At 47.1% G+C, this 8,808-nt stretch overlaps 1 long non-coding RNA gene across 1 annotated transcript; it reads right to left on the bottom strand.

Annotated features, from left to right (window-relative positions):
• Nucleotides 1–5,994: 5,994 nt before the first annotated feature.
• On the bottom strand, nt 5,995–8,435 carry LOC143819803 (uncharacterized). The gene is made up of 3 exons (XR_013225105.1): nt 8,361–8,435; nt 6,997–7,115; nt 5,995–6,537 (listed from the first exon to the last, which is right to left on the bottom strand). It is a non-coding gene; the product is annotated as an uncharacterized LOC143819803 (long non-coding RNA).
• Nucleotides 8,436–8,808: the final 373 nt, after the last annotated feature.

Genomic DNA, 8,808 nt, shown 5'->3' with positions numbered 1-8,808 from the left:
GCATTGTTGTTTGTATCATTTACTTTCTTTCTGTCAAAGGAAACGGAAATGGGACTGGTGGGTGGAGGGTTTAAGATTGGGTTGAACCCAGGGTTTAGGAGTGGGTGTAGTAGGCTAATCCACTGAAGCTTAATCCTGACAAGACAAAAGTGCTACCGGTGAGCAGATCTGATCTGGGATTTAAGATGTCACCTGTTTTGGATGGGGTTGCACTTCCCTGTGAAGGAGCAGGTTCATAGTCTCAGGACGATCTTAGACTCAATTCTTTTGCTGGATACGCAGATGGTCATTGTGGCCAGGGATGCCTTTTACCAGCTTTGACTGGTTAGTCAGCTGCTGCCTTTCCTGGACAGAAAATATTTTGCCACCGTGATGATCTAGAACAGTGGTCCCCAACCTTTTTTAGGCTGGGGACCAGCAGGGCAACTGCCCCGCCCACGCATTGCACATGCACGGCCGCGCATCACGCGTGTGCACATGCGCACAAGCGCCATGCGCGGCTGAAATAACGCATGTGCAATTTCGCCCACGCATGGCGCATGTGCGCATGCGCGGCCAGGGCCCTGATTCCCTCTCCCCCCCTCCCGCAGTAAGAAGTTTCCCGGGCCGCAAGCTTGCGGCCTGGGAAGTTTTTTACTGCGGGGGGGGCGGGGAGAGGGAACCGCGGCCCGGCGCTGCCGGGCCGCGGGCCGCAGGTTGGGGACCACTGATCTAGAATACATGCTAAACAAAACAGCGCATGCTAGCAGGGGCTCATGGGAATTGTAGTCCATGGACAACTGAAGGGCCACAGTTCAGCACTCCTGCATGGCATTTATGTAGCCCAAACTTGCCCTCCCCAGGCTCCACCCCCAAATAGCCAGGAAATCGCAACCCTAAATCTATGCCCCAGTGTTAAAACTCTGGATAACAGAATGCCCTTGGAGCGCCTCCGTTGTTCAAGAGGATTCACACCTCCCCTCCTCAGAGGGCCAGTTCCTTAGAATGAGAACAACAATAAAAAAGAGATGAGCTCTCGTTAATGCTACCACCTAGTAGGTGGGCAACCCGAGGCACATGGCACATGGCACATGGGCATACATGCAAAAAGAAACAGGCCTTTAGCTATGCAAATCTCAGCAAGTAGGTGCATGACTCTTACTGGTGGTCTTTAAGCAGTGGCTGGAGAGATACTAATAGAGGTTGCCTTAGACCAGGGGTAGTTAACCTGTGGCCCTCCAGATGTTCATGGACTACAATTCGCATGAGCCCCTGCCAGCAAATGCTGGCAGGGGCTCATGAGAATTGTAGTCCATGAACATCTAGAGGGCCACAGGTTGACTACCCCTGCCTTAGACTGCTCCTGCATTGAGCAGGGGGGTGGATTAGATGGCCTTTGTGGACATTCCAACTCTATTTCTATATAATAGGATTCTATTCAATGATTCTATGAGATAATTGAATCTGACACTTCTCAGGCAGCCATTCATAGGAGTGTGGCTGGGGGAGGGGGGAATAGAATTTCGGTGTTTACAAGAATCTCTTCCTGGAAGTCCTTTTGTGCTGTACCTGAGGTATTTTTTAAAGGTCCATGCAGGCAATCAACCTAGTCTTGACATATACAATCTGGTTTTCATGCGCTTGCTTTCTCGCGCATCTTCCATTTTACAAACTTCTCCTGCTATTTAACATAAAGAAATTGGATATTAATAGCACATAATTCACTTCATTACTGAATGTGATTTCTGGTAATTGATAGCCAGGAAACCATGTACTATATAGGTCAGCCCTGAATTTTGTGGCATATCATTTCATTAAAATTGTATCTGTGTTGGGTGAAATTCACATTCAGAATTAATGCAGTTCGGATTTGAAACTGTGAAGATAATTTCACCTTCCGTCATGCAAAATTGCTCAAATAAGTCAAAATACTTCATTCTTCCCCTTATTTGTTCATCTAATTATGACGGGTCAGTTTCTGCCAGTATTTCGCAGCTACAGAATGCAATTCCTGGGCAGACTCCTGTTGCATGAACAAGCATCTAGAATATATTGTATATTAACTCATTAAGAGTCTGCGGATAGACATAAAAATGCAAGAACTAGAGGTATATATTAAGGTGACCAGATTGTCCCACTTTTGGAGGGACATCTGGGGGTACCTGACAAATTGTACTTAAGTTGAAATTAAAAATATAAATATTAAAATAGTATTTTTGCGTTCTATGCATTCTATGAAACATTTTGTTGCTCCATATAGACCAAATTTTTAATCAAGACCCCCCCCCCGCCCCCGGTCAATGGTGTCCCACTTTTATCAGTGTTAAAATCTGGTCACCTTAGTATATATGAATATTTTCATTGGCCAAGCCAAGAGAGATCTTTGTGTTAACTGCTGACTCCCTGTTTGCAGAGTTTAACTGTGCAAGAAAGTGAAGCATCAGGTCACTTAAAGAATAAAAGAGCTTTTATTGTAAATAGAAACAACTATGTATAGAAAGAAGTGAAGGAGAGAACTGATTGTTGTCTGCAGTGATTCTTCTGTTCAATTGCTGTTCCGGAGACAAACAGAGAGGAAGTATGTTCAAAGGAACAGAGGTCTCCAGTTCAGCCAATCAGGCACAGGAGGAGAGTATTTGAAAATTACCCAGAAGTTCCTGTTCTAACTATGTTAAATGTACATCTCCTCTCATGCCCCCTGCAGGACACTCTTTGTATTCTGCTCAAGCATGCACAATGCAGATCTTGCATATTCCAACAAATCCTTCAGCAGTTCATGGGTAGTGTGTGAGGCAATACAGCTTCTGAAATGCTGGGAGTCTGGGCTAGCATGCCGTCTAGGGCTAGGCCTTTGGTTGGCCTCAGAGTGTAGGGAGGAGGGGGGACTAGCGTATACCACTGGCCACCCCCTCCCTTGTTCCAGGCAGGGAGCTCAGCTTTCTCTCCTCCCAGGCTTACCTGCTGGCCTTCTATATGCTTGCTTGAACCATGCTTGCCTAGTAGAGATTGCCTCTCTCTTGCAGCAAGGAGCACCACCCCTCACTTGAGAGAGGTCAGATGTGAATACTGCAGCCTGCCACATTTACCCCTGAGCCGTTTGGGCTGAATGCCCCTGCCTTTTGAATAGCATTGGATCTGAATGCGGCTCGTTGAAGGGCCACACTGAAACTGGCCTCAATCCAACCTGGGTTGCTTGCAGCCATCCAGTAGCCGTCCTCTCCTGCAGCCCCTGTTGCCCCCACTGCATGTGGAAGTGGGGATGGGGGGTGGAGGGAGAGCCATCCTGACTGGTGCTGTAAGACCAAGCCAGCCATTTCTCCCACCCTGTTTGAGAAGAGCTGTTTTCTGTACCCCACTTTTTTACTACCTGAAGGAGTCTCAAAGTGGCTTACGATCGCCTTCCCGTCCTCTCCCCACATCAGACACCCTGTGAGGCTGAGTGAGCTCTGAGAGAACTGTGACTCACCCAAGGTCACCCAGGTGGCAGCATATGTTGGGAAATGGGGAATCAACCCCAGCTCGCCAAATTAGAGGCCGCTGCTCTCAACCATTACACCAAGCTGGCTCTCTTCTCTTGTAATACAGTCACTCCTTTGAACATTATGATATCGGAATAAAGTTTAGTACGTATATGGGAAGAACGATTCTGGGTTCATGTTTGAATGGGAGCTTAATCCCTGCACTGTTTTCAAGAGGGCGAGAAGGCGGCAAGCTTCAAGTGTTAACTTGGTGTTTACTGTGCAGACCAAGATATTAGAATTGAAGCTTGGCAGGTGAATTCCACTATGACCTCCATGCCTATTTTCCAAATGGACCAGGTAATTAAAAAAGGCCATGTAACATGCCCCGTCCCTGGAGACTGAGGCTTATAAACAAAAATCGGTGAACAATATGTGGATTTAAGTATGGACCTCCAGTGCATATGTATAAATGTTTTCAAGGAGGCCCCCGAAAGGTCAAAAGACAATACAAGAGTTGGTTTTTATACCCCACTTTTCACCCTGACCTGTGCTGTGAGACCAAGCCAGCCATTTCTCCCTCCCTGTTTAAGAGCTGTTTTTTTGTATCCCGTTTTTTTTACTACCTTAAGGAGTCTCAAAGCAGTTCACAATCACCTACCCTTCCTCTCCCCACAACAATTGTGAGGTAAGTGGGGCTGAGAGAGCCCTGAGAGAACTGCACTGGCCCAAGGTCACCCAGCTGGCTGCATGTGGAGGAGGAATGGGGAATCAACCCTGGTTTTCTTGATTAAAGGCTGCCACACTTAATTATGACACCTAGCTAGTTCTCAGTGCAACGATGCATCCTCGCTCTAAAACAGGGGTAGTCAAACGGCGGCCCTCCAGATGTCCATGGACTACAATTCCCAGAAGCCCCTGCCAGCATTTGCTGGCAGGGGCTTCTGGGAATTGTAGTCCATGGACATCTGGAGGGCCGCCGTTTGACTACCCCTGCTCTAAAACATCAGAATGAGCCTTGGGTTGTACGTTCAGGAGAATGTGCTGCAAAAAAGTGACATTTTGACAGCCATGCCTGTTTTGAAGGAGTGCACAGGGTTTCTCAAATACCCAACCATCCATAGACTTTACAAAACAGGACTTTCCCATTTCCCTCTCCCACTGTAGTCCAGTTTGCTCCCTGATATTTTGTTCATGGGTAGGGGAACAATCCCTCACAGCATCAAGGGATGTATGCCAATAAAGGTTTTCTGAGTCTGAGCATCAAAGGAGAAGCTGGGCTACAGTGTGCGAGGACAATCCCTGCCTCATCCAAAGGGTTTAAGTAAATTTTGGAACTGCATGGCTGGATACCTGCCATTGCTCGTCACAAAGATTATTATTTTTATCAGCATTTAGTCATCTCTCTAGGGCCTATTCTGCACACAATAGATAATGCACATTCAACGCACTTTAGAAGTAGATTTTCCTGTTATGCACAGGAAAACCCAGCTGCCAAAGCGCATTGCAAGTGCATTATTCTGTGTGTGTGGAATGGGCCTAGGTTTGTTTTTAAAGCTAGCTTTACCAAATTAATCTTCACATCCCCCCCTGTAAGGTAAGTCCTATCTGACCAATGAAGATGTGAGACTTCGCAAGGCAACAAAGGATATGGAAGAGTTTGCTGTTTGTACCTTACTTTTTACTACTCAAAGGAGTCTCAAAGTGGCTTATAACTGCCTACCCTTCCTCTCCCTGTGAGCTAGGTAAAGCTGAGATAGTTCTGAGAGAACTGGGAGTGGCCCAAGGTCACCCTGCTGTGAAGGACTGGGGAATGAAACCTGATTCTCCAGTTCAGAGGCTGCCACACGTAAGCAGTACACCAAGCTGGCTCTCAGTCCTTAACAGCTGAGCGACTTGAAACCTATACTCCTGGATATTGAATCCAACTTTCACTTTGGTGTTTCTAAAGATGTGGAAAAGTCTGACAGTAAATTCCCAGGACGAACATATGAACGCATGAATCTGTCTTATACTAAATCAGACCTTTGGTCCATCAGAGTCAGTACTGTCTACTCAGACTGGTCCCATCTCTCTAGTGTCTCCGCCAGAGGTTGTTCTCATCACCTTCAACCTGATGTGTAACTGGAGATGCTGGGGATCAAACCCAGAGGTGCCACCACTGAGCACAGCCCTCCCTCAAAGGATCCATGGCATTTGTTTCAAAGGGCAAACATGAGCCCAAACCCACCTACCTCTGAATAGGTGCAGTCATATATCTATAACTCATTATAAGAGTAAAAATGGGAAAATCAACTTTTGAACAAACGCCTGTGCTCTTGCACCCGCCTGTGTCAACCGCACAATTACATCATAGGTGGCACGATTAAAGCCTTGCACGATGCTCTTAGGCCCTTTGAGACAAATTAGTCTCTCCTCCCATATCTCGATGACATCCGTTGTTCTCTCCCAGGTGGGCGGAAGGAGCCTAAGAATCTAGTGAAATCGATGTAACAAAGCACAAAGGATTTGCTCGTGTTATTGTCTGAAGGTAGTGATTACCTCTTGGTGCACCCTATATTTTGCATGCCATTGCCCCATCTGCACTGTAATTTTCTCAGCTGCGGGACTATTCGCCCATACTGCTCATTTCCATGCAATTGAGCAATATCAATCAAATGCCCGACAATGGTTGGTGATCAACTTGATGGCCTTTTCGGAGATGTTTCTGATATTGTTAGCAGCAGCCGGCCGGCCCCGCCTGCTGTGAACCTGACCACGAGTCTAATTATCCCCCCAATCCAAACAGTTTATTTCGGTGGAGCCGAAGAACGTGAAATCCAAATCAACAAAGTGGTTAGCTGGTATTTAGAGGGAAGATTAGGATTCCAGAAGATCGGCTAGTTTGTCTTTCGGGTCAGGTGGACCTAAGGGAACACCACACATCTGTCTTTTGTGTGAGTGTGCGTGATTATCAGGCCAAGTTTGAACACAAAAGCATCAAAATAAATTGACTCGTATCCATGTAAGTCCTCAGAGACTGTGTCAGTCCACATCAGTGCTCCCGAATCTGTTATGATTGTCATCAAGAGTTCTGCTACAGATGCATTAATTTTGAATCCTGTTGAGAGTAGAAAAGAGTATTTTTCAGGTATTATATAGTTAAATAAGCAATAATTAAAAATATTTAATGTTTTATTTTTAATTAAGAATCTTAGCCTGTTTCTTTTTGTTTGGGAGTTGCAATTAAAAATAAAGCATTAATTTTTGAATGAGAGGCCATCTTGGTGGCATCCGGAAAAAAGAACTGGGAGGTAGTATTTTAAGGCCTCCCGGCTCAAGTTGTAAAAACCCAAGTTCTTTCATAAAAGATTGGGGGGGGGGTTTAGAGACACTTTCTAATGATCCATTATGAGAGCTGCACAGAACTGGGCCTTTACTCTTATAAGCTGGAGGCTTTCGAATAATATTCTAGAAGAGCTGTCATCTGAGAGCAAAATACACTCATTTCAGAAGGTATTTGATTAGTGAATGCAAGTTATACATTTGGCTTTTGAGCTAAGAGCTAAAATATGCTGACTTGGTATTTTTTTGGTCTTGAACTACAGCATGCTCGTAGAGTTGGATTCTTCTTCTTTTCTTTTTACTGTCTTGATGATTCAGTCTTTGGAATTAGTATTCCTGTCACTCAACTTGGACCTGTAGAAAAGTGGAGGGGGGGGGGTTGTGATTAACAGAAGAATAGAAACAGAAGGGCTGTTTTTTATACAGCGTTTTTCGCTACCTCAAGGAGGCTCAGCCTTGCTTAAAATTCCCTTCCCTTCCTCTCCTCACAACAGACATCTCCTCTGACTGTCAATCCTGGACCAAGGAGGCAATGGGGAGGCGCGCTTTGCGCACCTCCGCATTACCTCCTTGGCCGTCGTTCCCTCCGCCTCGATGCGGGGAAAGGCGCAGGGCCGCCGCGTCGAAGACACGGCGGCCCTGCTCCTTTCCACCCGCACACCCGCCCAACTCTGCCTTCTCCCGGCCACAGGAGCGGCCGTGCCACGTCACAGACGCGGCGAGGCCGCTCCAGCGCCCGGGAGAAGGCTGCCGCTAACTAGCCGTCACCGTCGGGCCCCGCAGCCTTCTCCTCGCTGTCGCCGCCACTCCCATGACGCGCCATGTGGCCGGCCGCCAGCGTCCCCGCAGCTCCCAGCCCATGAGGACACGACGCCGCCGGAGACAGGTAGGCCGCTTCCCCCCAATCCAGCACTGGCCCCGCTTCAGCCTTCTGTCATCCGCTGGGGGGAGGGGGAGCATTAAGGCTTCTGCGGCCCCACGGACCCAGTCCAGGCCTACGCAGAAGCCTTTGGGAGTCGGGCCCGGGTCCTATGGCATCTATTTTCAATTAAAATGGGCTTTAAATCTAGTCAGAATAATAGAGTTGGAAGGGGCCCCCTGCACTATGCAGGACACTCACATCCCTATCGCTCACTGTAACCTGCCACCCCTTTGCTTTCACAGGATCAGCCTCTCCGTCAGATGGCTATCCAGCCTCTGTTTAAACATTTCCAAAAAAGGAGAACCCACCACCTCCCGAGGAAGCCTGTTCCACCGAGAGACCACTCTAACTGTCAGGAACTTCTTCCGGATATTTAGATCGAATTCCTTTTGAATTAATTTCATCCCATTCATTCTGGTCTGTCCCTCTGGGGCAAGAGAGAACAATTCTGCTCCATCCTCCACATGGCACCCTTTTAAATATTTGGGATAGCTACTGCCGAACAATAGCAAGCAGCCTACTTGAATCACGGAAGTCAGGTGGCATCAAGTCACTCAGAGGTTGCTGCCGGCATCCAGGTGAATTTTAGAGACCCCCCCATAATTACAAATAACTCCAGACATCTCTCCTCCTCAAGGAAATGTCATCATTGGAGAGTATAATCTGTGACATAATACCAGGTTGAGGCCTCTCCCCGCCTTAAGTGCTGCTTTCCTCAGATCCCATCATGAAATTTTCTGGAATTTCCCAGATTGGAGCTGACAACTGTAGCCAGGCCTGGCTCCCGTGAGTTCTCCCTCAAAGGCAAAATAAGGCTGGGGGAAGGGCCCTTCAGCCTCCCCTTGCCTTTTACTGATAAAGCCAAGCCTGGAATGCTGTGGTTGCCTAGCAACAGCCATTGAGGGATTTTGTGGTTTAAAACTACAGCTACCCCATTTATCATTTTTTAACCTGCCCAGTGTCTGTGTTTGTGTAACTCTTCCTAATGGGGGAGTTCAAATCAATAAACGACAGCACCTTTATGTCTCGACAAGTTGGGAAATGGCTTCAAAAGTTAAAAAAAACATTCCAGACATTAAATAGTTTTCAATAGAACAATATTGATCATCAACCCCAGAACTTTGG

This window comes from Paroedura picta, chromosome 1 (assembly GCF_049243985.1).
Source record: "Paroedura picta isolate Pp20150507F chromosome 1, Ppicta_v3.0, whole genome shotgun sequence".
NCBI lineage: Eukaryota > Metazoa > Chordata > Lepidosauria > Squamata > Gekkonidae > Paroedura > Paroedura picta.
Note: the sequence above shows the minus strand (reverse complement) of the source record. Positions and strands in the feature narration are given on the sequence as shown.